The sequence below is a fragment of the Malania oleifera genome, chromosome 12 (genome assembly GCF_029873635.1).
Source record: "Malania oleifera isolate guangnan ecotype guangnan chromosome 12, ASM2987363v1, whole genome shotgun sequence".
NCBI classification, from domain to species: Eukaryota; Viridiplantae; Streptophyta; class Magnoliopsida; order Santalales; family Ximeniaceae; genus Malania; species Malania oleifera.
Window position 1 is genome coordinate 74859566 of NC_080428.1, and position 26323 is coordinate 74885888.

The window sequence follows — 26323 nt, forward strand, 5'->3', positions numbered from 1 at the left end:
AAGAGGTGGTCTTTTTAAGGCTCACTCCAATTTTTGCTTCTTCTTTATCATCATCAAAAAGGGGGAGATTGTTGGTCTTACAAGACTTAATCTCTTGTTTTGATGCTAACAAACAAGTGGAACTTAACATATTTGTTTAAGTGATGTATTTTCAAGACTCAATGATGAATGCAAGGTTAAAGAATTCATGAAAGCTTGTTTTGATGCTAACAAACAAGTGGAACTTAACATATTTGTTTAAGTGATGTATTTTCAAGACTCAATGATGAATGTAAGGTTAAATAATTCATGAAAGCTTAAACTTCAAAGAAGGATGATCAATATGAAGCTTAAAGCATGAATTCAAAAATGGATTTAAAGATAAAGCTTGAAGATCATGAGAGTATGAGGATTAAAGAGAACTTGATAAAAGCTCAAAGAAAGATGAATCAAGTATAAAAGCCTCCATGAATTCAAGAATTAAAAATTTGAAAGAGTCCAAGAAATTTCATGTAAGTACTTCAAAGAATTTCAATATGGATGCATGAAGCTCTTAGGTTAATTTATTGGACCTAGATACCTTTTAACATACTTGAAAAATATTTTTATAAGGTCGAAAATTGTTTTAAAAAGGTTAGAATCATTTTTGGAATGAAAAGTACCAAAAAGAGGATTTCTTAATTGCTGTCAATTTTTATACATCTCCATTGATGTACATTTTTATCCATCAAAAAATCTTTAATTTAAAATGTGTTCAACATGATAGTTTTAGGATTTTTTCTTAGCTTTTATTTGACACGAAGATCATCAAATTTGGAGTTATACACAAAACGTTATAACCAAAAGACTGAAGCATGCTCGAAGTTAATAGCTTGACAGCCGTTTGTCAATGTTCGAATAAAAGCCTGGTATTCCACTATCAGACGTCTATTTGTGTTCAGACAGGCGACTGCCACCCTACTGTGTCTTTAATTTAAATGGATAGCCTACTGCCAAAAATGGACAGTCATCTATCACACAGCAGATTTGAAATTTTCATAAACGGTCAAATTTTTTAAATGAGGTTGCTTGGGCTCAAACTTTGTGAAAACTTGGGGAATACCCCAAGTCACTTGGGGATCAAGTTACATACTTTTTAAAGTCTATAAATAAGTCTCAAAGATCATTGAATCAATGAACCAAGAATTCAATTCAACGAAAATTCAAAATCTCTCTCAATTGCTCTCAAATTCTCAAGGCTCTCTCTTGCTCTCAACTTGCACAAATTCAACTGAGTTTTTGCTTATCTTCTTCCACCAGAATTGTGTTATAAATTCTAAATCTTTCAATCATTGAAAGAATTAATCGGTGATACACATCATTGAGCTTCAAGTTAAAATTTCATATTGTTATTTACTTTGAAGTATTTAGTTCTGAATTGTTGTACTAATCAGCTCTTTGAGGAGCAAATTATTTGTACGCATCTATTTGATTTATTTCTTGTAGATTGACGATTCCAAGGATTATTTGGATTGTTGGCTAAGTAAGGGGATATTGCTTATAGAGGCAGGCTCTAACCTAGTTAAAGAGTGACCGGACGAGAGGATATCATTTGGAGAAGGCGGGCTCTAGCCTTAACCAAGGAGTGTTGTAAAGGTTTGTTATGCCCGTCAAAGGAACGGGTTTAGTGAATCCTTTGGTGGTTTGTCAAAGGCAAGGACATAGGCTAGGTATAAGTCGAACCTGGTAAAAATCTACGTCTCACTCTCTCTTTCTCTTACTCTTTATTTTCAGTACATATTTAAATTGCGTGGATATTTTAAATTGAAAATCATATATACTATGTATATTTGGGAATCAAGTAAACTTAAAGTTTAATTTTGATTTGGGTTGCGGAAACCAAAATGAAGTACGTTGGGTAAACCATATCTTGCGGAAATCGTACGGAGTACGTTACTTGGTTAAACATCCCAAAGATAAATTAACTAAAAGTTTATTTGAATTTTGAATATTAGGAAGAGGCTGAATATTGTGTTAGATTTTATATTACATATCATATTAAGCAAATCAATCAATACAAGGCTTCACATCAACAAACACGAATTATCATTCACTATAGGGCTTAATTCAAATTTATATCCAGGGCTAACAACAAAAGCTATATTATGATTGAATGGTTTAAAATTTGATATTGAGTAGTTTGTGTTTATATTTCAAAGAGTGTTGAATCTTGCAATTTTCCATCAATCTAAATTGTACTGCAAGTAACTTGTGCATGGCAAATCATTTGGTTGTTTGTTTTTAAATTATAGATGATTTGTTTGGTTGCTTGGTTGTTTACGTAGTTGTGTTGATTGATTGAATTAAAAGAACTAAGTTCTTGAGTGATTAAAGAATTAAACAAACAAGTCAAGAGTTAGCTCAAAGAAACAAAAGAAGGTTAAGGATTCTTAAAAGGAATTAAAAGAAATTTTTATAATCCAATTCACCCCCCTCTTGGGACTACACCTTACTTTTCAAGTACCCTCTTACATCTCATTACTGATCTAGTCGGCGTGGCTACAAACAATTCGACATCTAACAACTGTGTCTCTACCCCAAATAACTTAGCATATCTTGATGACACAAAAGAATGGGTGGCACCTGTGTCAAATAAAATAACTTTATATGGTAAAGCAGTAATAATACCTGTCATGACATTTCCAGAAACCTCAGCGTCTCCTGGCGTCAATGCATAGACTCTCGTCGGTACTGTGTTCCTCTACTGGCCTCCACGGGGTGCCTGATTACCACCCCGGAATGGTCTATGAATTGGTGCCTAGGCCGATTGTTCTTGACATGACCAAGACTTATGATTGGGTCTCCCACAATGGTAAAAGACATTCTCTCCCATCCTACACTCTTCTGGATGCCTCCGGTCACATCTGGGACAAATGGGGTAAGCCTGCTCACCCTGAGACCCCCGGTGTCCTGTCATCTTTCTTTGTCCTCCTCTGAATCGGTCTCCTCTCCATGAGCCTTGACTGGATCCCACTTGAAAACCCGGAGGCATGGGTCTCTTCCTCTGGCTCGGTACTCCCACATCTTTCTGCTCACTCTCCTCTGCTATGGTGGCTCTATCAACAAGTTCAGTAAAGTCCTGCATCTTTAAAACTACCACCTGCTTGTATATGTTTAGCCTCAAGCCCCTCTCGAATATTCTGGCTTTCTTAACTTGATATGGTACTATATATGGAGCAAATCATGACAACTCAATGAATTTCACCATATACTGCTGAACTATCAACGATCCCTGGGTCAAACTCAGAAACTTTTGTACTTTAACCTCTCTGATCGTGGCAAAATAATATTTTTCGAAGAATATGTCTCTGAATCGAACCCAAGTCATAGGCACTAGTAAGGGTCTCTGCTCCTCCAATAGTCTAATAGTTGTCCACCATCTCTCGGCCTCCCCTGCCAACTTATACATAGCATAAAGAACCCTCTACTCATTGGTGCAATGAAGCACTGCCAATATTTTCTCTATCTCATGCATTCAGTTCTCAACAACTGCAGGATTAACTGCTCCTGAAAAAGCTAAAGGATTCATTTTCGTGAACTTCTCTATCGTGCACCTCTGCACTATAGATGGACCTCCCTACTCCCTGGAGCTCCGTGCAATCTCAGCCATGACCTGCTGAGCTACACTGTGTAATACCGCATCTGAATCCCCGCCTCCTACACCCGAAGGCCCTGCTCCATCGTCACCACTAGCATGTGCACTACTTCCTCCATGGTCCATCCTGCAACACACCAAATTATTTTGAGATTCCAAACCTCGTAATTCTATTCTAACTAAAATATCCCCCACACATCCTATCACCAATTTAAGGTCTAGTCCTACTGTATAGAAAAAGAAACCGACGATAGTTTACTATGGTTTTCCTGAAATCATCACCCTAGGAAAAACACAGAAACCACCCCAGAGTTCCCGCTTCTAAACTGCAAAACAGAACCCTAAATTCTCATCCTAGTTTCTCAACATTAACTCACTAATATTATGTTCTATCATTCTCAAAATTCCACTCCTATATTCTGGTATTGTTTTCCGCTATACTCTAGAGTCTACAGAACCTAACAACCTAGGCTCTGATACCAAAACATAACGAGTTGAAATTTCATACTATTTTTAAAAAATATATACTACAAAATAAAATATTCTGATATCCCTGATTATATCTGCTATAACATCTCAGGCCCTAAGTGGGCACTAAGGAAATTTCTTGTTTACAAAGTAACATACCTATGTAGCGGAAAAAATAAAGTCATACATTCATATATATACAATACCAGACTCCAATGTTCTCCCAAAACATACATACATACATACATATTTATATATCATCCTAACATCTTCTACCTAAACACTGCTGAATACACTAAAAAAATACAATCCCCTGATAACACTTACCCTACAAACAGGGTAATGTAAACGACCTCCCTACCTACCAGTTTGCTCTGCTCGTCTAACTGGATCATCTAAAAAATGTTAATTTATTAGGATAAGACAACGTTCAGTAAGAATAAATATGTTATTACTAGTGTGTGACAATTGAGTTTACATAAATAATCTACTGATAAATAACTATATTGAGATACCATGTAAAACATAATACTGCGTAACTCACACCTATGTGACTTAAAATACACTTGTAATATCTGAGTTTGCTATTTAATCATACTGCTAGTATTATAATATATCTGCTGATATTCTGTAAATCTATATATATATATATATATATATATATATATATATATAACTAAGAAATATCCCTAGAAATCTGTATGTCATGATCTAACCCCTCATGACAGGGTTGTGCGGCTCATAGGCTAGACTTTACTCTGGTTGGCCTACTAGGATAAGTCACCTGAATACTTTACCAATCCTTAGTCCAGCGTTTATCGCAATCCCTCCAAAGGTACAGTAGACAAAATCCACACACTATCTGAGATATGTGGTTGCACTCTGATATGAAATAGCAATGGTACGTGCTCTGTTAACTGAATATGTCTAAAATAATTAATCTGACTGAAATAATTCATCAGGGATCTGCTACTGTATAATGCTAATATATATAATTATCTTACTGTTTTATCATGATTCCAAAATAACCATAACATTATAAATCTGATCTGAAATACTATAATATCTGACTGAAATAACTGTAATATCTGACTGAATAATCTGTAATATCTGACTAAATAATCTGTAATATCTGAGTGTTATGGTTTTGGAAAATCATGAAATTCTATAAATACTGTAAAATATTTGTTTGCAAACTATCTGTCTATAAAATATATTTGTCTGTATAATATCTGTCTGTATAATATATCTTTCTAAATAGTATTTGTCTATAAAATATATCTGTCTGTATAATATCTAATAAAGCATATTTCTATGCAAAAATACTGTAAATCATGATATTTTGAAAATTACACAAACATTGTACTAAGCAAATACCTACTCATGCCACACAAATAATAAAACTCATATTCTAAAATCTATAAAATTGTATAGTTTATACCCTGTATCTTAACAAACAAATACTATACTTTACTGATAAAATTTTTGAAATTTACTAGCATAACATATTTCCCGTACCTTGGTTAACTGAATTCGTCTACTGGTTCTAACTCACACCCACAACATTCATAATTCCATATTCTTGAAATTAAACACACACACAATATATATATATATATATATATATATATGCATATATATTCCTGTCAAATAACTGAATATATATATTCCTATCAAATAACTGAATACCCTGAATAATTTTTATACTCATATTTCCTGAATTATAAACCACCCATCATCTTACCTGGTTTCCTGGGAACACCCTCTAGGTTCCCTAACCTGTCTACAGTAAAAGACCCAACACCCTAAATTCACAATACCCACATAAATCATCCCAAACACTAGTATGACAACATCTGCTACTAAATTTGGGTTCAGAAAAATCTAAAACCTAAATAATTCTTAAATAATCCACTTACCCTAATTTTGGAATGGTTCCCAAACTTATCAAATCGAAATTCTACTCCGATTAGGTTGTAGAGAATCTCCCCAGAATCATCGTGGTAGCTTCTGATCATCAAACCAGGGAGAAATGGAGCCAAATTTCTAGAGGGAATGCAGACAGGCCGAAGTTTAGAGAGAGAGAGAGAGAGAGAGAGAGAGAAAGCAAGTGAATTTTTTCCGTTGAAATCAAATTTTTGTACTTATATAGATGGTTGGCCACGTCGTCTCATCCACGAGACCAATAAAGAGGTTCGTCGACGAATACATAACCCTCGTCGACGAATCTTAGGCCTTGAAATCAGCCCCCTTAGTAAGTTCTCATCGACAAGGCACGTGTCCCCGTCGATGTGCCCAAGAAGACTACTCGTTGATGAACACTCTGTGCTCGTCGATGATCCCCTACTCAGTCCCCTCTTTGAAATTCCTTTTTCTCTCCTTCCTTTTATTATTTAATTCTTATAATTATCTAGGTTACTACACACACAGCACCTTCACCATGGTTTTAAATCGCGGTAGCGGGTAGCGTAACGTAATGGTAATGGGTGTAACGGGAAGCAGGAGTAGCAGATGTTACATAATGGGAAGCAGGTGTAATGGTCGTTTGCATATTAGCATACTTGCATGTTTTAAACTTTTAACAATTCTTAGAAAGAGTTTTAGTATATTTTGGATACTTTAGTCTATGTAACTAAGTTATTTGGTAAGGGCAACAAGTTTACATTTGTTTTAAACCACCATTGATGGAAAAATTACATGTGTGTGCGTATTTATACTTCTCATTTTCTTATCTATGATAAATTCTTATATGTGCTAAATTAATTAATAAAACAAAATACATTATACACTCCATTAATCTATTAGACACATAAGACATACGAATAATACAAATATAAAATAGTTAGAAAAGAAAGAAGATTTAAGTTGAAAAATATAGAACATAAATATCACATTACTAATATTATCAAAATAAAATATTTTCCTAACAAACTTGTATTTTCAAATTGTTAGTTAATGCATCTATTGTTAGTATTTAAAGAACGAGTAAATTTTGCATCATTCTCATCCTCATTATAATCTTTTCCCCCTCTTGCCACTAGGTATATTGAGAATGATATATGAAAGAGAGGGAAAAAGTGAGCAGAAAAAGTAAAAAATAAAATATTTTTTTGGTGTAACAGTCCTATAGCGATTATGTAATGGCCATAGCAGCTTTTACGTAATGGTCGTGGTCCGTAATGGCTGCTACAACTATAATTTTTCTTCCCACCAAAATTCTTACGTAACGATGTTACGTAATGGTCATGGCCTTTATTTAAAACCATGACCTTCACACCTTCCTCACCTGCTTTGGTCACTGTCCCATACCCGCAACTCCCGTCACAGCAAATCCCTCGCATCCTCTCCTGCTCAGACAGCACTTCCGGCATCTCCTCCAGCAGCCACCATCAACAGATATTCCGACAGCCACTACATCACCCACGGCATACTCACGCAGAGGAAGGAGGCACAGCCACAGAGGGGCGGTAGCCAAGGAACCGTCAGTAGAGGCACACAGCTAGCAGCCGAACATACTAACTCACCAGGGAGAAAAAGCTCATAACACTTAGCATGACCAACGAGAGAGTTCATGGTCACCATCCCTGTCTACTCCGGCCACAGCTCCTCCACGCACCACCATCCTCACAGCCATTGATCCCTCTCCATCGCCAAAGGTAAGGTTTTTAGGGTATGTATTGTATTTTGTGTAATATGATTTCTTATTGTGTTTAGGTTTATTGTTGTTTTTAATTATTTTTGCAATAGTGACTATTGTGTCTATATTTGTCAGGATGTTAATAGTATCAAGTGTTTTTGTTACTATTATATTTTATAATCAGGGTTATTTTATTGTTATCGTATATTATTTTGGGTTGCTCTCACTTTTACTATAGGCGTTCTAGGTTTATGCTAATATGACGTTTTATTATGTATTAATTTTGATGTTCTGTGATATTTTTAGTACTTTAATTTTATTATGATCTTTATTGTTATTATACTGTTCTTGTTATGGTTCACATTAGGTTTATTTACTACATCCATCATGTTTAGTTTAGGGTGTATGTAGTTATTTAGATTTATTAATTATTGTTGTATTATTTTCATTATCCTATTGTATGTGGTTTATGTATTTAAGATTCTTAACATTGTTCTATTATTTTCATCATTGTTATATTATTACTCTAATCATTTACTTATTTAGGGCATTCTTATTATTATATCATCATGTTTATAGTGTTGTGTATTTATTTAGGTTTTTAGTGTTATTGTTGTATTTATTTTAATGCTTAATATTTATTGTTAGAGTTTTTGTTGTTATTGTTGTAAATATTAAATGATATGGTCGGATTTTTATCATGTGATGTACTTATTTAATATATAATGTTTAATGTTTTCGTTATTATCGCTTAATACTCATATTGTAAGGATTGCCATCATTATATTTATTTGGGGTTCTTGTTAATATTTATATACTTAGGATACCGGTTATTATTATATCAATTTAATTAGGTTTTTCTAGATATATTATATGATATTCTAAAAATATATATTTTTTATTATTTGACTTTTACTATTTTTTGTTAATTGTCTTTTTGTTATTTTAATATTCGGGAAAAATATTGAAAACTTACAAAAAATCAGAAAAAATACAAAAATCACAAAAATATTTTTGAGATCAAAATTGTTTTTATACTTGGAAAAACCACATAAAAATTCAGAAAAATCATGGAAAATTTCAAAAAATGTTTTCACTCGCTTCTTCATCCCGAATAAATTCAAAAACAAAAAATGTAGAGACCCAGAAAATTCAATTTTTGTAATTATAAAGGAAAAGAGGAAGGGAAAGCGAAGGATAAGAAAAGAAGAAGGAAAGAAATTCTAAAAGGGAATCTTCAGGGCTTCGTCGACAAAAGCCCTGTGCTCGTCAACAAACTGCCTTCTTAAACTCGTCGACGAATAGATACCGAGAGGGTGATTTCAGGGCCTGAAGTTCGTTGACAAAGGTTATGAATTCGTCGATGAACTCTCGTCTTGGGCTCATCGACGAGGTGACGTGTCTCGTCGACAAGGCCACATGGACAACACTCTATATATAGGCCAAAATCGAGATTCAGCGAGCCAAGTTAAATTTTTCCACATTTTCTCTCTCTAGCTCGGTTTCTCTACCTTCTATCTAGATTTTTGGCCCCGATCTTCCCCAGTTCGACGATTAGAAGCCGCCACGTTGATCATAAGGAGATTCTCTACAAGTCTGCCGAAATAGATTATAGAATAAGCCAACTTAGGTACCATCCCAAAATCAATGTGAGTAGGTTATTTTGGTATTTTAGAATTACCAAACTTTTCTAAACTAAGATTTTGTGTTAAATTGGTATATACTAGTGTTATGTTGGGAAAAATGTAAATTTCAGGGTGTTGAGCTGGGAACAACACAAGCGTAGGTTTGGATTAAATTGTGAGCATCAGTAAGTCAAGTAAAGGGAATAAATTATAGTAATCTTTTTATGAAAATTATAGGTTGAGAAATGTGTGAAAAGGGTGTATGATATATTACCTGAAATTTATTTATGATATAAATATCAGATGAAACTTGTGTGGCATATGAATTATATTGAGAAATGTTTAAACTGGGTTAAATGAATTACTCTGTGAAATATATGATATCGAAATGTGTTATGATATGAGAATTGAACTATGGGAAAATGATGAAAGTGAAATATGCAGGGAATGTATTTTCTGAGAAAATGAGGAAAGCTGAAATATGAAAATGTGTTTTAAGAAATATGGTGTAATTGTGAAATGAGATATGTATATGATAGTGTGAGATTAAATGAATTATGAATTGAGAAAATATCATTGAAATGTAAGTATTGCAATGGAAAATTTTGCAATACTGATATTGAAATATGAATATGAGAAATGTGAAAATGTGAAATATGATTATGGGAAATGTGAATATGTGAAATGAAAATATTGCAATGTTAATTCTGCAATATGAAAATGTGAAATATGATTATGGGAAATGCAAATATGTGAAATGTGAATATTGCACCGTTAATTCTACAATATGAATACTAAATTGTGAGGAATGAAATGTGAAATTCCGAAAGGGGAATACAGACTTGTGATTGATGAAACAACAATACCACATAATGATTGTTGGTATGTGGCAGTGAAAACCTTAATGGATGGATAAGGAAACCCTAATGATGGGTTATGATATTGAGAGCACGGTACCGTTGCTAATGGAGTTAGTGCAACCACATGAGCTCGTGGAGCGTGTGGCGTGATAGTAGACTGAGTCGTATAGTAGAGTTTTTGTGCCCCCTGGGTCCGGATCAGGGCTTTATCCGGCCAGTCGTACTACAGACATGAGATATATGATAACATTTTACCTAACTGGGTCGGCCAACCGAGGTTAGGTCCAGCCTTCGGGCTGCACAACCTTATTCATGGGGGGAAGCATGACATAAAGGGAGATCCTCAGAGCAGCCATGAGTACAAACACGAATATATCAATATGATGACACTCATAAGCTAGATATGGAAATGGAAATGAAATGAGAATAGAAATGAAATATGGAAATGGAAATGAAATGAGAACGGAAATAAAAATGGAAGTGGAAATGGAATGAGAATGGAAATGAAAATGAAAATGGAAACGAGAATAAAAATGAGAAATGAATAGCGTGAGTTAATAAATAATTAAAGCGAGGTAAAACACACCGCGTGAGGGCTTACTGAGTAAGATAAGTGCCCTGATAATCGGGCTAGGTTGCAAACGATATCACGGTAGAAGGAAGCTGCTTGTATGGGAAGGTAATCTTCCCTATTCTCAAGAACTTCGTTGGTAAATTTGGGTTACAATGAATGGTTTTGAAAATGAAAGTAAAAGTTTTTGAAAGCTTATATTGTATATCTATATGATAGTAAATGTGATATGGTATATTTTCTCAGAAGATACTGATACTGATATGCTTAAATGCTATGATATAATGAATCTCATATTACCACACACTATAGATAATTTATTCTATCTTACTGAGATGTGTCTCACCCAATCATTTAAATATTTTAGGAAACCGAGATAGACCCGTTGATAGAGCTCTGAGATAGAGGGGAGCAGATACCCAGAGTAGTTAAAGAGAGTATTTTGAGCTAAAGAGGTTTGATTCCCCTAGAGTTTTTGTGTATGACTTGTATATATGGATGGTAGTACTCTAGTATGTGTATTCGTTGTGGTATGTATGTTTATATGTTTGAAATGACTTTCGCTGTTAGGGTTTTGAATGGATATGATTGTATACCCGGTACCCACTTGCGGGTCGGGTTATGTATTATGGTATCAGTGTTGACGTGGCCGACATGTGGTTATATGTGTTGTTTATATAAAAAAAATGGTATGAATATCGGGGCGTCATAGTTTGGTATCAGAGCCTAGGTGTCCTAGGTTTTGCAGACTTTAGTAAATAACGGAATACTATACCAAAGTATATTAATGGATAATGATGAGATATGGGTTAGTTGTTGTTAGAGAATGAGATTAGAATTTAGGGTTTTGTCTTGCGATCTAGAAGTAAGAGTTTCGTGGTTGTTTCTTTGTTTTTCATGGGGTGAAGACTTCCAGAAAACCATAGATACTATCATCGGATCGTGTTTCTGAGTGGTAGGATTGAATGTTAAATAGGGATAGCGAAGTGTGTATAGTGGAATATTTTGTGGATTTTGGTATGTTGGGTGTGATAGTGAGTTATGATGATAGATTTCTAAAATTGTTTTATATCCTTTGCAGGATGGATCCAGAGAGTAGTAGTGCACAAATTGCAGGTGATGATGTAGGGCCTTCCAGTATAGGCAGAGAAGACCCAGATGTTGTACTATGTAGTGTCACCTAGCTGGTGATGACTGAGATGGCTAGAAGTTTAGGTGAGTAGAGTTGCACGATTGAGCAGTTCACGTGGATGAGACCCCCATTATTTTCTAGAGGAGCTGACCCACTTGTGGCTGAGAATTGGGTCCAAGATATAAAGGATATGTTGGCAATTTTGTCATGTACAGATGAGCAGAGAGTATTGTTTGCGACATTTAAGTTAGCTGGGGAGGCGAAGCACTAGTGGAGATCAACAATACTGTTGGAGGAGCAGAGGTCATACCCTGTGGCGATGGCATGGAGCTGCTTCCGAGAGATTTTCTTTGAGAGATATTTTCCCTTTATTGTTAGGAGTGCAAAAGTGGCAGAGTTTCTGCATTTGACGCAAGGATCATTGACAGTACAGCAGTATGCGGCAAGATTTATTGAGCTGTCTTGATTTGCATCGTATTTGATACCAGATGAGGAGAGAAAAGCAAGGAAGTTTAAGGAGGGTCTGAGGCAAAATTTATTCGAGCAGGTTATAGGCTTTCTAGCTCAAACATTTACAGAGGTAGTAGACAGAGTAACAGTGATTGAGGGTGGCCTTTAGAGAGGCACCGCAGCACAGAGTCCCGGGAAGAGGCCCACGCCTTCAGATGTTTAGGCAGGATCCAGCCAAGGGCCTTGGAGGAGGCAAGACAACAGGGAGGGACGGAGACAGGTAGTGAGAGATCAGGTTGTATAGAGCAATCAGAGGCCCCCTCCTTGTCCTATATGCTACAAGAGCACCTGGGAGAATGTCGGGTTAGGGAAGTGACATGTTATCTATGTTATTAGCGCGGGCATATAACGAGAGATTGTCGTACACCACCAGTTACCGCACCTGCTCCTAGACAATATCAAGGAGGTCATCAGGCACTTTGAGGCAGATAGTAGAGGAATATTACCCCAGCTCGAGTCTACGCACTAACACCGGGGGATGCAGAGGCAACAGGAGATGTGGTGACAAGTACATTTTCAATTTTTTTCATTTACATCTACTGCTTTATTTGATTCAGGGGCGACGCATTCTTTTATCGCCCGGGAGTTTGTTAAATTTTATGGGTTAGAAACACAGCAATTGGGTTTCTATTTGTCAATGGCTACGCCAATAGGGGTTGTGGGGATATGTGGTAAAGTATTTAGTAACTGTCCAGTGTGCATTCAGGGGAGATCTTTATTAGTTGATTTAGTAGTCTTAGATATGCATGGGTTTGAGGTAATATTAGGGACGGACTAACTAGCTGCTCACTATGCCAGTATTGATTGTCATCAAAGAAAGGTAGTGTTGAGACCTCCAAAGGAACAGGAGTACAAGTTTTTGGGGTCTTGTGTACATACCCCACCACAGTTATTACCCGCCATTCAGGCAAGGCGTTTGCTGCTAGAGGGTTCTCAGGGTTATATGGCTTGTGTAAAGGCAGTATCAGAAGGAGAGTTGAGGATTGAGGATATCCCAGTAGTGAGGGATTTTCCTGATTTTTTTTTAGGATTTTTCAGGACTACCTCCTGATCGTGAGATAGAGTTTTCTATTGATCCAGTACCGATTTCAAAAGCACTATACATAATGGCACCAGAAGAATTAAAAGAATTGAAGGACCAATTGCAAGAATTGTCAGACAAGGGATTTATTCGACCTTGTGTGTTGCCCTAGGGAGCGCTGGTATTATTTGTGAAAAAGAAAGATGGGTCAATGAGAATGTGCATCGACTACCATGAAATTAATAAAGTGACTATCAAGAATAAATACCTGCTTCCCCGCATCAATGATTTGTTTGATCAGTTACAGGGGACACAGGTTTTCTCGAAGATAGATTTACGGTTTGTGTATCATCAAGTAAAATTCAGAGTAGAGGATGTTTGAAAGACGGCATTCAGGACTCGATATGGCCACTACGAATTCTTGGTTATGCCGTTTGGACTGACAATGCCCTTGCAGTGTTTATGGATTTAATGAATCGGGTATTTCACCAGTATTTAGATCAGTTTGTGGTGGTATTCATTGACGATATACTGGTGCATTTGAAGAGCCTAGAGGAGCACGAGGAACATTTGATGATAGTACTTTAGATACTGAGGGAAAGGAAATTGTTTGTAAAATTCAAAAAGTTCGAGTTCTGGCTGGAGCAGGTTACCTTTCTTGGACATGTGATATCCAATGGTGGTATATCAATGGATTCGAGTAAGATTGAGGCAGTAGTAGATTGGGTGTAACCGAAGAATGTGCAGGAAATCAGAAGTTTTTTGGGATTGACTAGATACTACCATAGGTTTGTTGATGGTTTTTCTAAATTGTCGGGTCGTTGACTAGATTGACCAGGAAAGGGATGAAATTTGAGTGGTCTGATGAATGTGAGTAGAGTTTCCAAGAGCTGAAGCAGCGACTCATCACTACGCTAGTGTTGATGATTCCCTCAGGTAAAGAGGGTTTCGTGATTTACAGTGATGCATCGCATAAAGGGCTAGGTGGTGTTCTTATGCAGCAGGGGAGAGTGATAGCGTATGTCTCATGATAGTTGAAAGAATATGAGAAGAATTACCCTACCTATGATCTGGAGCTAGCAGCAGTGGTATACGCACTAAAAATTTGGAGACATTATCTCTATGGGGGTAAGTGTGAGATTTTTACTAATCACAAGTGTTTGAAATACTTTTTCACACAGAAAGATTTGAACATAAGGCAAAGGAGGTGGTTGGAGCTAATAAAAGATTACGACTACACCATCAGTTACCACCTAAGAAACACTAGTGTGGTGGCTGATGCCTTGAGCCGGAAATCAGTGGGTGCCTCAATACCTACAATGGAGATCTAGTATTGTAACGACTCGAAAAATAATAGTATTTTAATAATAAAGAGGGAGCGTTCGTCGATGACATTGGTCTTTTGGAAAAGACCCCAATAAATTTATCAAGGCCTCGTTGACGAATATAGGGGATTCGTCAACGAGGGTACAACAGGACCTCGTCAACAAAGGCGAGCTTCATTGACGAGAAAATACCGAGAGTAGAATTTGGGCTACTCTGAATTTCGTCGACGAAGGGTAAGGTTCTTTGACGAAATTACTTAAGGACTCGTCAATGAGATGACGTGGCTCGTCGACGAATCCCGTAGTATAAATAGCCCTAAACTTATTTTTAATCGCAGAATTTCAGCCGAAACCCTCTCTCTCTCTCTCTCTCTCTCTCTCTCTCTCTCTCTCTCTCCTCTCCTCTACGGCTCCTCCTCCTTCTTTCTTCGTTTTCGGCCCTGTCGGTCACCAGATCGACGATTTGAGGCCACAACGACGCTCCTAGCGAAATTCTCTTCAAGTCTGCCGGAGTGGATCGTTGGTGAAACGAAATTGGAATTCATCCCAAATCTAGGGTAAGGCCTTTTTTTTAGAATTTGACTTTCAGGCAGTTGTAGGAAATACTATAGACGTAGAAATAGTGATGTTTTGTTCTGAGATTTATGGTTTTCACGGTGTTGAGTGGAGAACCCTGCGGGTGTTGGACCCGTTATAGTAAGGGATTTTTAACAAGAAACAGGTAAGGGAAATATGCTATGCTAGGTTATTTAAGTATGTTTTCAATGCAAAATTATAAATATTCCACCAGAGTATTGTTTACAGCAGCGACTAATACAGTTTATCAAATGTGATTAATTTGTTTTAAAATTACTGTGTGGCTTGAGAATATAGATATAGTACAGAAACATGTTTTATAGTATTTTTCAAATATATGTTTTATAGAATATATAGATAGTAAATATATCTTATAGCAATTACAGAAATACCATGATTTTACAGTCTTACAGTATCATGACATATAGATTTACAGTTAATTACAGAAAGACAGTTGATATAGATACAGTTTTCTACAGCGTCATGGTTTATACATTTATTACAGAATCATGGTAAAACAGTAAGAACCCGGAAAATATAAAGGGATTTCTGCAGATTTCATCGACGAAGCCAAATTTCGTCGACGAGGCTGCCGACATCCACAACGAAATTCTTCATTTTTCGTCGACGAAGGTACTTTTCGTCGACGAAAACCGGGCGGGTCAAAGGCTTAAAAAGGGGATATTTGGTTTCTTCTTCACTAAGTCTCTCTCTCTTTCTCTCTCTAAACTCTCTCAACTCTCTCTCTCTAGATTTCCTTGCCTATCATTGATAGAATCGAAAATTTGAGGTTACCACGAGGATCGTGGAGGGATTTTCTACAACTTCTGTGGATCGGAATCTCGGTTCGAGCGTTTTCGGGTTTCGGGCCAAAATCGAGGTAAGGCTATATGTATAGTAGTATGGATCATAAGGATGTTTAGTATTGTGATTTGTAGATTTCGGAGTCTCGGTTCGTAGTTTTGAGGGCCGTAGAGTTTGTGGTTTGGTTTTGGGTTGAGGTAAAGGGATTCTGTTTATATCAGTTCATTTTCGAAGTCAGGATCTGTAGGCCTGTAGGCTACGATCGTATGTATGTTTTGACTACTTATTTGGGGAAATCTATCGGGTGAAAACACGGGATTTTCGGGTTATAATTTTTGGGAAAAATTGGGGATTTCGGGTATCATCTCTTATTTGATTGGAAAATCGTTTATGTTACTTAAACTGTATTATTGAGGTGACTGTAATCTATATTTGCATAAACTGTATACTTGAAATTGTAAACGATATGATTTGTCATAAACCAAATAAGTGTGGTATGTGTGTATGTATATATGTTGTTCCAGATATTTGTGAAAAACAGCTATGTGGCAGCTTATTACCGTACGCTGAAATGTATAGGGACGTGAGTTCCAAAGTGATTCTAGGTTTTGTGAAAAACGGTTAGGGGCGGCTAACTATCGTACGCCGTAACGGCTAGGGGCGACTAACTACCGTATGCCGTAACAGCTAGGGGCGACTAACTACCGTATGCTGTGCCCTGTAACGGCTAACTACGGTTGGCAAGAGTGGCCGATTCTATATCCAAGGTGCAAAATATCACCAGTATGATTCGGTTGGTCACCGAATGTAGCAAAGGACCACAGTGGGCCTAGGTTGACGCAGCGTAGTTTACACATGGTAATGTAATCGGGGTTAGACCAAGTGACCTTGTGTAGTTGCATGTGTAGCAATGGATTCACAGTGCACCTGAGTCGGAAACCTTCACAGTTTAATGTGTTGGAACGTAACCGCTGTGAGACTAGGTGACTTGTGCAGTTGTGAGTAGTGTGACGACACTGACCATATGTATGTATGTATGTATTTAAGTATCATATAAACTGGAAAGGATTTTGTGGAAATACTGGAATTGTATGAAATTGTATGGAAATGTATGGAACTTGTTTTGAAACTGTACGTATGTGTTTCAAACTGTATCGTATGTATGTGTTATGAAGTATGAAAATGACACTGGTATGCCACACACTGATATAACCTGTTTTCTCCCTTACTGAGAGGTGTCTCACCCCGAATATATACAAATGTTTTTCAGGTCTTTCGGGTAGCCGAAACTAGCATCCTAGCATCCGGAAGCGGGGGGTGTGTTTAGCTACTGTTAGTACCTGATAGGTACGTGACTCGCACGAAAAATGAGCAGCTCAGAAGCTATCCCAAGTATAGGAGTTACGTCGTGTAATATTAAGCCCAAGGGCTAGATCGTCTCCTCAGGGAATGCATTTTAATCTCAACTCTCATGTTCTCCCAATCGAAAATAAAATTGTACTGAACTTAGTTCAGATTCGGGATTTTCAAGATGGTTCAATTTCACTTTTGACGAATTAAATGACACGTAATTTAAAGTCCTAAAACTAACATGTAGTGAACTAAAGAACAAAAACGGAAAATCCTAGTCTACTCAAAGAAACACCGGAGCAAAAATGGTAACTTAAACATGTAATTAAAATATGCAATGATGGAAACTCAATCAAATTCAAACACAAACTAAAAGACCGAAACTTTAATACAAATTAGGAACTCGAACCAAAATTAAACCTTTAATAATTAAACCATGAACGAAAACGAGGTAAAAATCCAAATTCCAATTAAACTAAGATTAAAACAATCAAAACCCTTCAAAAAATAAATAAATAAATTAAACCTACTAACAATAACCCAAGAGGAATTCAAAGCTCAATCTTTAATAAAAAAAAACAACTCCAAATTAACAATACTTAAATAATTATTTTTTTGCAAGAAAGAAATAAGGAAGTAAAAAAAAACAAAACTTTAAAATAAACCCTACAAAAACATTGTCACTTAAATAATAATAATAATAAAACAAAAGATGAAAGTAAAGAGAGAGAGAGAGAGAGAGAGAGAGAGAGAGAGAGAGAGAGAGAGAGAGAGGGTTGTGCTCTGTTCTGTGGCTTTGGCTACGGGAAAAATTGAAGGATGTTGCTGGCCATGGCTGTAGTGCGGTGGTTGTGCTCGCGGCTCTGCTGGAGGCTAGAATAGAGGACTCCCAGTGGTGTAGCTTGCTCAGGGAACGGCGCACGGGGCAGAGGAGTTGCAGAGGGGTCTGGAGTGGCTCGTGGCTGTCTAGAGGTTGCTGCTGGTGGCTAGACGGCTACGGCTGCTGTGGAGTTGAAAAGTAGAGGGGAGCTGAGCATGGAGGTTCGGGCGTGTGCTAGTAATGCTCTGCTCGGAGAAGGCTATAGTATGAAAAGGAAAGGCAAAGAGACAAAGAGAGTAGGGAAGAAGAAAGACAAACAAAAATAGAGAGAGAGGACGGGAATAAGTCAAGGTAAGGAGAAGGAGGAGAAGAGAAGGAGAGTGAAAGAGAGTAAAGGAAAAGGGAAGAGGAGTGGTGCGGGGCACTGCAGGTTGTGCTGGGGGTTGGAGATTGCAGAGGCTGCTCTGCTGGAACAAAGGAAGGAAGGCTTCGAGCTTGCTAGTGTCCTGGCAGTGTTCTTGGCAGCAAGTTGCTACTGTGTTGCTGCAAGGGAGGACCTTTCAACTGGCTTGAGCAAAGTGGACAGCTGGGGCTGTCTCGGGTTGATATGGCAGCAGGTCCTGTGGGAGATTGAAGACACTGTTGGTGTCTTTCTTGCTATGGGGCGACAGTGGCAGCAACAGGTGAAAGGGAAAAAAATAGAGAGGAGAACAAAGAGCAAGAGAAGCAACAAGAGAAGAAGAAGAAGAATAGTAATAAAACAAAGGGAGAGAAGCTGCAAGAGAGACCAGATGAAAAGAAAGAAAAATTAAAGAAGAAGAAGAAGAGGAAGAAAGGAGAAGCCCTCGCAAGAAAGTTGTGCTGGAGTTATATAAAGGAGGCACTATGCAGCCCTAACCGGATGGGGAAATAAGATCCAATTGGGTCTGACCCGGGTTGCATGGCCGGGTCACATCACATGTCCTCATATATATATATATATATTATTTTTTCCATTCTCTGTTCATCGCCATATTTGACCCTTTTGGAGCTCGTATCTCACAAAACGCAAAACACAAAAGTTGTAGATAATCTTTTCCTCTTTCTCCAAAAATTTGAATCGTCTCGATTGGAGCTCAAACAGAAAAGTTATGCACGAAATACGAACAGGTGTCTGTTTTGGTTCCCGGGACTTTTCCTGCGACAAAAAATTATCAAAAATTCATAAATTGTGCAATAAAATTCAAGAATAATAAATTTGGCACTTTGGTAAAATATTAGACATAATTGGACATTTAATTAACAATATAAGTCGTAAAGACCGGATTAAAGTGCCCAATTACGCAGTTTTGACGCGTAATCAGTACAAATTTTGTAACCGGGTTGTCTTGATGGATTTTGTAGACACCCGTGGTATGTATAGTATTTGTAGGTATGTTTAACCCTGTATGGTATAGATTCTGGTATGGTACAGTTTGATGTAAAGAAAGACCGTATTCCGCTGGGTATTTTGATAAGTATGGACATGTGTATGTATGTATATAGGGCATCCGTTCACCCCACGGGGTTGGACCCTCTTTGTATGTGGTATCATTTAATGTTTTAATTGATACAGAGACAGGTTAGGTTACTTAAATTCACCTCTGAGTCCCATTTCAGGGTTCGGGGTGTGACAGATTGGTATCAGAGCTAACTAGGTTATTAGGTCTTGTAGACTTGGTTAGGAGTATTGATGTGTACATACCAGAGTATAGGATGTGGATATGGGTAGAGTTGGTTGTGGGTTATTCGGTTGCTAGACCGGAAATTATCGACGGTATTCCGTGTTTTTCCTAGGATGACGATTCCAGTAAAAGCAGGGCAGATCATTGATGACTTTCGTGTCGGTGTGATAGGACAGACCTGGACCTGGCAGGAAGTAGTTAACATAATTAGTATAGATCATTATGTTAACTGTATGTGTTGTAGGGATTCTAACCGAATCCTATTCTGTTTTCAACATGGAGCCCAAGGATAATAACTTGGAAAGTGGCTCCGAGGAGACGGCAAGTGATGAGTCTCCTTCTGTGTCTAGTAGTATGGCGAGACAGGTGATCCAGGAAATTGGACGGAGTGTTAGGAGATGCGAGAGCTCTCGTACTGATGTGGGGTGTACCATCGAGAGGTTCACACGTATGCACCCTCCGATATTTACGGGAGGATCGGATCCGATTGTGGCAGAAGATTGGATTGAGAAGACAGAGAGGATTTTGGGAGTCCTCCACTGCACTGAGAAGCAGAAGGTCTTGTACGCTACCTTCCAGCTGGCTGGGGAGGCAGGGCGATGGTGGACAGCGGTGAGTCTACTTGAGAGGCAGAGAGCTGGTTCATCCGATATGACGTGGGGCCGCTTCAAGGAGGTATTCTTCGAGAGAAACTTTTTGGTCTCCACTCGGGATGCGAAGGCTGATGAGTTTTCAGGCCTGACGCAGGGGACTTTGTCGGTGTAGAGGTATGCTTCTAGATACATCGAGTTATCTCGATTTGCACCAAACTTAGTTCCGAATAAGCACGATAAGGCTCTGAGGTTCGAGAAGGGTTTGAGGAAAGACATCCGCGGTCTTGTGGGGATGCTGCAGATCCGTGATTTTTCTGTTCTGGTGGATAAAGCCACCATAGTTGAGACCGACCTTCGAGGAGATGAGGTTGTACGGGTACAGGGGAAGAGGTCAGTATCTTCTGGTCCTCAGAGTGGTCCTCGGCAAGGACCGTGGAAGAAAAAGAAGAGCTACAGTTCCGGGTATCGGCAGAACACCGAGCAGCTGAGTTCTCAGGGGGATCCATCCTCCCCACCGTGTGAGAAGTGCCATAAATGGCACGAAGGCGAGTGTCAGCCATTTAGGGGTGTTTGCTTCAACTGTGGCCAGTCAGGCCACATGGCGAAGTATTGTCTGGAACAGAGAAAAATTATGGCTGCATAGAGTCAGAACCGTGGGAGTAATCAGGTGTCTCGGGGAAATTTTCAGGCAATCACGACTCCGGCAACGGCTCCGGCGAGAGTATATTCGCTTACTCCAGCAGATGCGAAACACGCTGGGAACGTGGTGACAGGTACCATGTTATTGCTTTTGAATAAAGCTATTGTTTTATTTGATTCGGGGGCAACCTATTCGTTCATATCTGCTAGTTTTGTGAAATTGTGCAAGGCAGAAACTTGTGTAATGAATGAGTTGTTGTTTGTATTTACGCCAACCTGGAGTGTATCGGTTTGTAGTAAGATGTTAGAAAACTACCCAGTTGTGATTCAGGAGAGACTATTACCAGCAAACCTTGTGGTATACGACATGTCAGGTTTCGACGTCATACTGGGAATGGATTGGTTGTTCTTCAGTTATGCAGTAATTGACTGTCGAAAGAGGGTAGTAGTGTTCAAACCTCCTGGGAGACAGGAGTATGAGTTTGTGGGATCGTGTGTGCGTCCGACGCCACAGATCTTATTGGCATTACAGGCGAGGAGGTTACTCTAGGACGGATGTCAGGGGTACTTAGCTTGTGTGCAGGAACCACCACGGAATAAGTTGAGACTCGAGGACATTCGGGTAGTCAACGAGTTCCCGAATGTGTTTCCAGATGATTTACTTGGTTTACCTCCGGATCGTGAGGTGGATTTTGCGATTGAGTTGCTGTGTGGCAAGGCACCAATCTCTAAAACTTCGTACCGAATGGCTCCAGCAGAACTTCAGGAGTTAAAGGAGCAGTTGCAGGAATTACTGAATAGGGGATTCATTCGACCTAGTGTTTTGCCCTGGGGAGCTCCAGTATTATTTGTGAAGAAGAAGGACTGGTCGATGCGTATGTGCATGGATTACCGTGAGATCAACAAAGTGACGGTGAAGAACCGTTACCCTTTGCCTCGTATAGATGATCTATTTGACCAGCTGCAGGGAACACAGGTCTTTTCAAAGATCGACTTGCGGTCAGGATATCATCAAGTGAGGGTTAGAGTGGGGGATGTAGCGAAGATTGCTTTTCAAACCAGATACGGCCACTATGAATTCTTGGTTATGCCATTCGGGTTGACCAATGCACCGGCAGTGTTCATGGATCTAATGAATAGGGTTTTCCATGAGTTCCTAGATCGATTCATAGTGGTATTCATTGATGACATTCTGGTATATTCGAAGAGTTCAGAAGAGCATGAGTACCATTTGAGGTTAGTGCTACAGAGGTTGCGAGAGAAGAAGCTATACGCTAAGCTGAAGAAGTGTGAGTTTTGGCTAAATCAGGTCGCGTTCTTAGGCCATGTGGTGTCTGAGGGCGGTATCTCTGTTGATCCTAGCAAGATCGAAGCTGTGGTCGACTGGGCTAGACCGAAGAGTGTGCAAGAGGTTCGGAGTTTTCTCGGACTGGCGAGTTACTATCGTCGGTTCGTGGAGGGATTTTCTAAATTGTATGGACCTCTGACACGGTTGACTAAGAAAAGGATGAGGTATGACTGGACTAGTGATTGCGAGCAGTGTTTTCTCGAGTTGAAGCACCGGCTGGTTACTGCTCCGGTGTTGACCATTCCTTCGGGGGATGGAAACTTTGTGATTTATAGTGACACGTCTCTGAAAGGTTTGGGATGTGTGCTTATGCAACAGGGTAAGGTGGTAGCTTATGCTTCTCGGCAACTTAAGGAGTATAAGAAGAATTACCCTACACATGACTTAGAATTAGCTGCTGTTGTTTATGCCTTAAAGATCTAGCGACACTACCTGTATGGTATACAATGTAAGATCTTCAGTGATCATAAGAGTCTCAGGTATTTCTTCACACAGAAAGAGCTGAATATGAGGCAGAGGCGGTGGCTATAATTGATTAAGGACTACGATTGTACGATCAGCTATCACCTAGGAAAGGCTAATGTGGTAGCAGATGCGTTGAGTCGGAAGTCAGAACATGCAGCAGTATCTACAGTTGTCGCTCAGCATCATATTAGATGAGATTTGGAAAGCCTTAGCGTAGAGTTGATGTCTGGTGATCATCAGGCTTTCATTGCTAGCTTGGTAATCCAACCGACTTTGTTTGAGCGTATTAAAGCTACACAGGCTAGTGATGCAGATTTAGCAGAGATTGTAGAGAAAGTACAACAGGGTTTGGCTGCGGATTTTAACATCTCTGACAGAGGTGTGTTGAAGTTTGGGACCAGGTTGTGTGTTCCAAATGACGAGGAGATCAGAAGGACAATTCTAGAGGAAGCGCATTGTTCTCTGTATACTGTACATCCGGGTAGTACAAAAATGTATCGGGATTTGCGCGAGTCCTTCTAGTGGAGTGTTATGAAGAGGGATATTGCCTAGTTTGTGGAGCAGTTTCTGACGTGTCAACAGGTGAAAGCTGAACATCAGAGGCCGACAGGGCCGTTGTTCTTTGCCTATTCCGGTATGGAAATGGGAACATATTTCCATGAACTTTGTTACCGGATTATCAACAGCGCTTCACGAGCAGAATGCTATTTGGGTAGTTGTGGACAGGTTGACAAAATCTGCTCACTTCATACCGATGAAGGTTAACTACTCTTTGAGTAGGCTAGTAGAGTTGTATGTGCATGAGATTGTGAGAATGCACAGAGTTCCGGTATCCATTGTTTCAGATCAAGATGCGAGGTTTACTTCTCGATTTTGGAAAAGCTTGTAGGAGGCATTGGGGATGAAGCTTACTTTCAGTACAGCGTTCCACCCCCAGACTGATGGACAGTCGGAGAGGACTATACAGATCTTGGAGGATATGTTACGGGCTTGTGTATTGGACTTCGGTGGTAGTCGGATTCAGTTTCTGCCACTAGTGGAGTTTGCCTATAACAACAGCTTCCAGGCTAGTATAGGGATGGCACCGTTCGAGGCTTTGTATGGTCGAAGGTGTCAGTCTCCTTTGTATTGGGATGAGGTGGGTGAACGTCAGGTTTTAGGACCTGAACTTGTGCAGCAGGCTTCTGAGAAGGTGGGTTTAATCTGGGAGAGGATTAGATCAGCTCAAAGTCGGCAGAAGAGTTACGCGGATGTTCGCTGCCGTAAGTTAGAGTTCGAAGTGGGAGATAAGGTATTTCTGCGACTCCAATGAAGGGAGTAATGAGATTCGACAGGAATGCCAAGTTGAGCCCGAGGTATATCTGACCATTTGAAGTACTTGAGCGAGTGGGTCCGGTAGCCTACATTGTAGCATTACGTCCAGCACTTTCGAGGGTCCACGATGTGTTTCATGTATCTATGCTGAGAAGGTACATGTTGGATCCGTCTCATGTTATCGGTTACGATAAGTTGGAAATTGGGGATACTTTAGCGTATGAGGAGATACCTATTCAGGTTCTGGACCGTAAAGTTCAGAAGCTCCGTACCAAAGAGATACTGTTAGTGAAGGTATTGTGGCGAAACCACGAGGTAGAGGAGGCTTCTTGGGAACTAGAAATGGAGATACGCCGGAAGTATCCACAGCTGTTTGAGTAGTATTTTGATAGCAGGGTAGTATGAGTATGTATGTATGTAATCCTCTGTTATCATATTGTATTCAGTGGTTAGTCTCAGGGAGAGTCCTATAGTATTGTGAGCTCTTGAGATAGTGTATGTATGTGACCACAGTATTTTCCTCCGCCATAAGTGAGGGAATGTATGTATGTATCGTAACGGGGCTGCGTATAAATGGCCATCGTATTCGTAGAGTATGTATGTATCGTAACAGCTGGGTATCATGGCCGCCGTATTCTCTAGAGTGTGTATGTACGTATTGCAACAGGGGCTACGTATAAATGGTCGCCGTGTCCTCTAGAGAATTTATGTATGGATGGTGACCGCTTGGTATCAGTATGTATGTATTGTGACAACTTGGTACGTATATGTCTGTCATGACAGTTTGGTTTCGCTTTAGAGTGAGTATGTATGTAGTAGTATGAATGTGTTGTAATGAGAGATTTCAAATTTAGAGGACGAAATTTTGTAAGGAGGGGAGATTGTAAGAACCCGGAAAATATAAAGGGATTTTTGCAAATTTCATCGACGAAGCCAGATTTCGTCGACGAAGGCAGTAGACTTTTCGTCGACGAAATTCAGAGGTTCGTCGACAAAGAGAAGCCGAGAGGTCTAGAAAATTCTAAATATCAAACTTCGTTGACGAGGCTGCCGACATCCGCAACGAAATTCTTGATTTTTCGTCGACGAAGGTACTTTTCGTCAACGAAAACCGAGCACGTCAAAGGCTTAAAAAGGGGATATTTGGTTTCTTCTTCACTAAGTCTCTCTCTCTCTCTCTCGCTCTCTCTCTCTCTCTCTCTCTCTCTCTCTCTCTCTCTCTCTCTAAGCTCTCTCTACTCTCTCTCTCTAGATTTCCTTGCAGGTCGTTGATAAAATCGAAAATCTGAGGTTACCACGAGGATCGTGGAGGGATTCTCTACAACTTCTGTGGATCAGAATCTCGGTTCGAGTGTTTTTGGGTTTCAGGCCAAAATCGAGGTAAGGCTCGGTTTTCATTTCTAATTCGGTATATGTATAGTAGTATGGATCGTAAGCATGTTTAGTATTGTGATTTGTAGATTTCGAAGTCTCGGTTCGTAGTTTTGAGGGCTGTAGAGTTCGTGGTTTGGTTTCGGGTTGAGGTAAGGGGATTCTGTTTATATCAGTTCATTTTCGAAATCAAGATCAGTAGGCCTGTAGGCTACGATCGTATGTATGTTTTGACTACTTATTTGGGGAAATCTATTGGGTGAAAACACGGGATTTTCGGGTTATAATTTTTGGGAAAAATTGGGGTTATAATTTTCAGGATTTTTGTAAACGATATGATTTGCCATAAACCAAATAAGTGTGTATGTGTGTATGTATGTATGTTGTTCCAGATATTTGTGAAAAACAGCTATATGGCGGCTTATTACCGTACGTTGAAATGTATAGGGACATGAGTTCCAAAGTGATTCCAGGTTTTGTGAAAAATCATTAGGGGCGGCTAACTACCGTACCCTGTAACAGTTAGGGGCAGCTAACGATCGTACGCCGTAACAGCTAGGGGCGGCTAACTACCATAC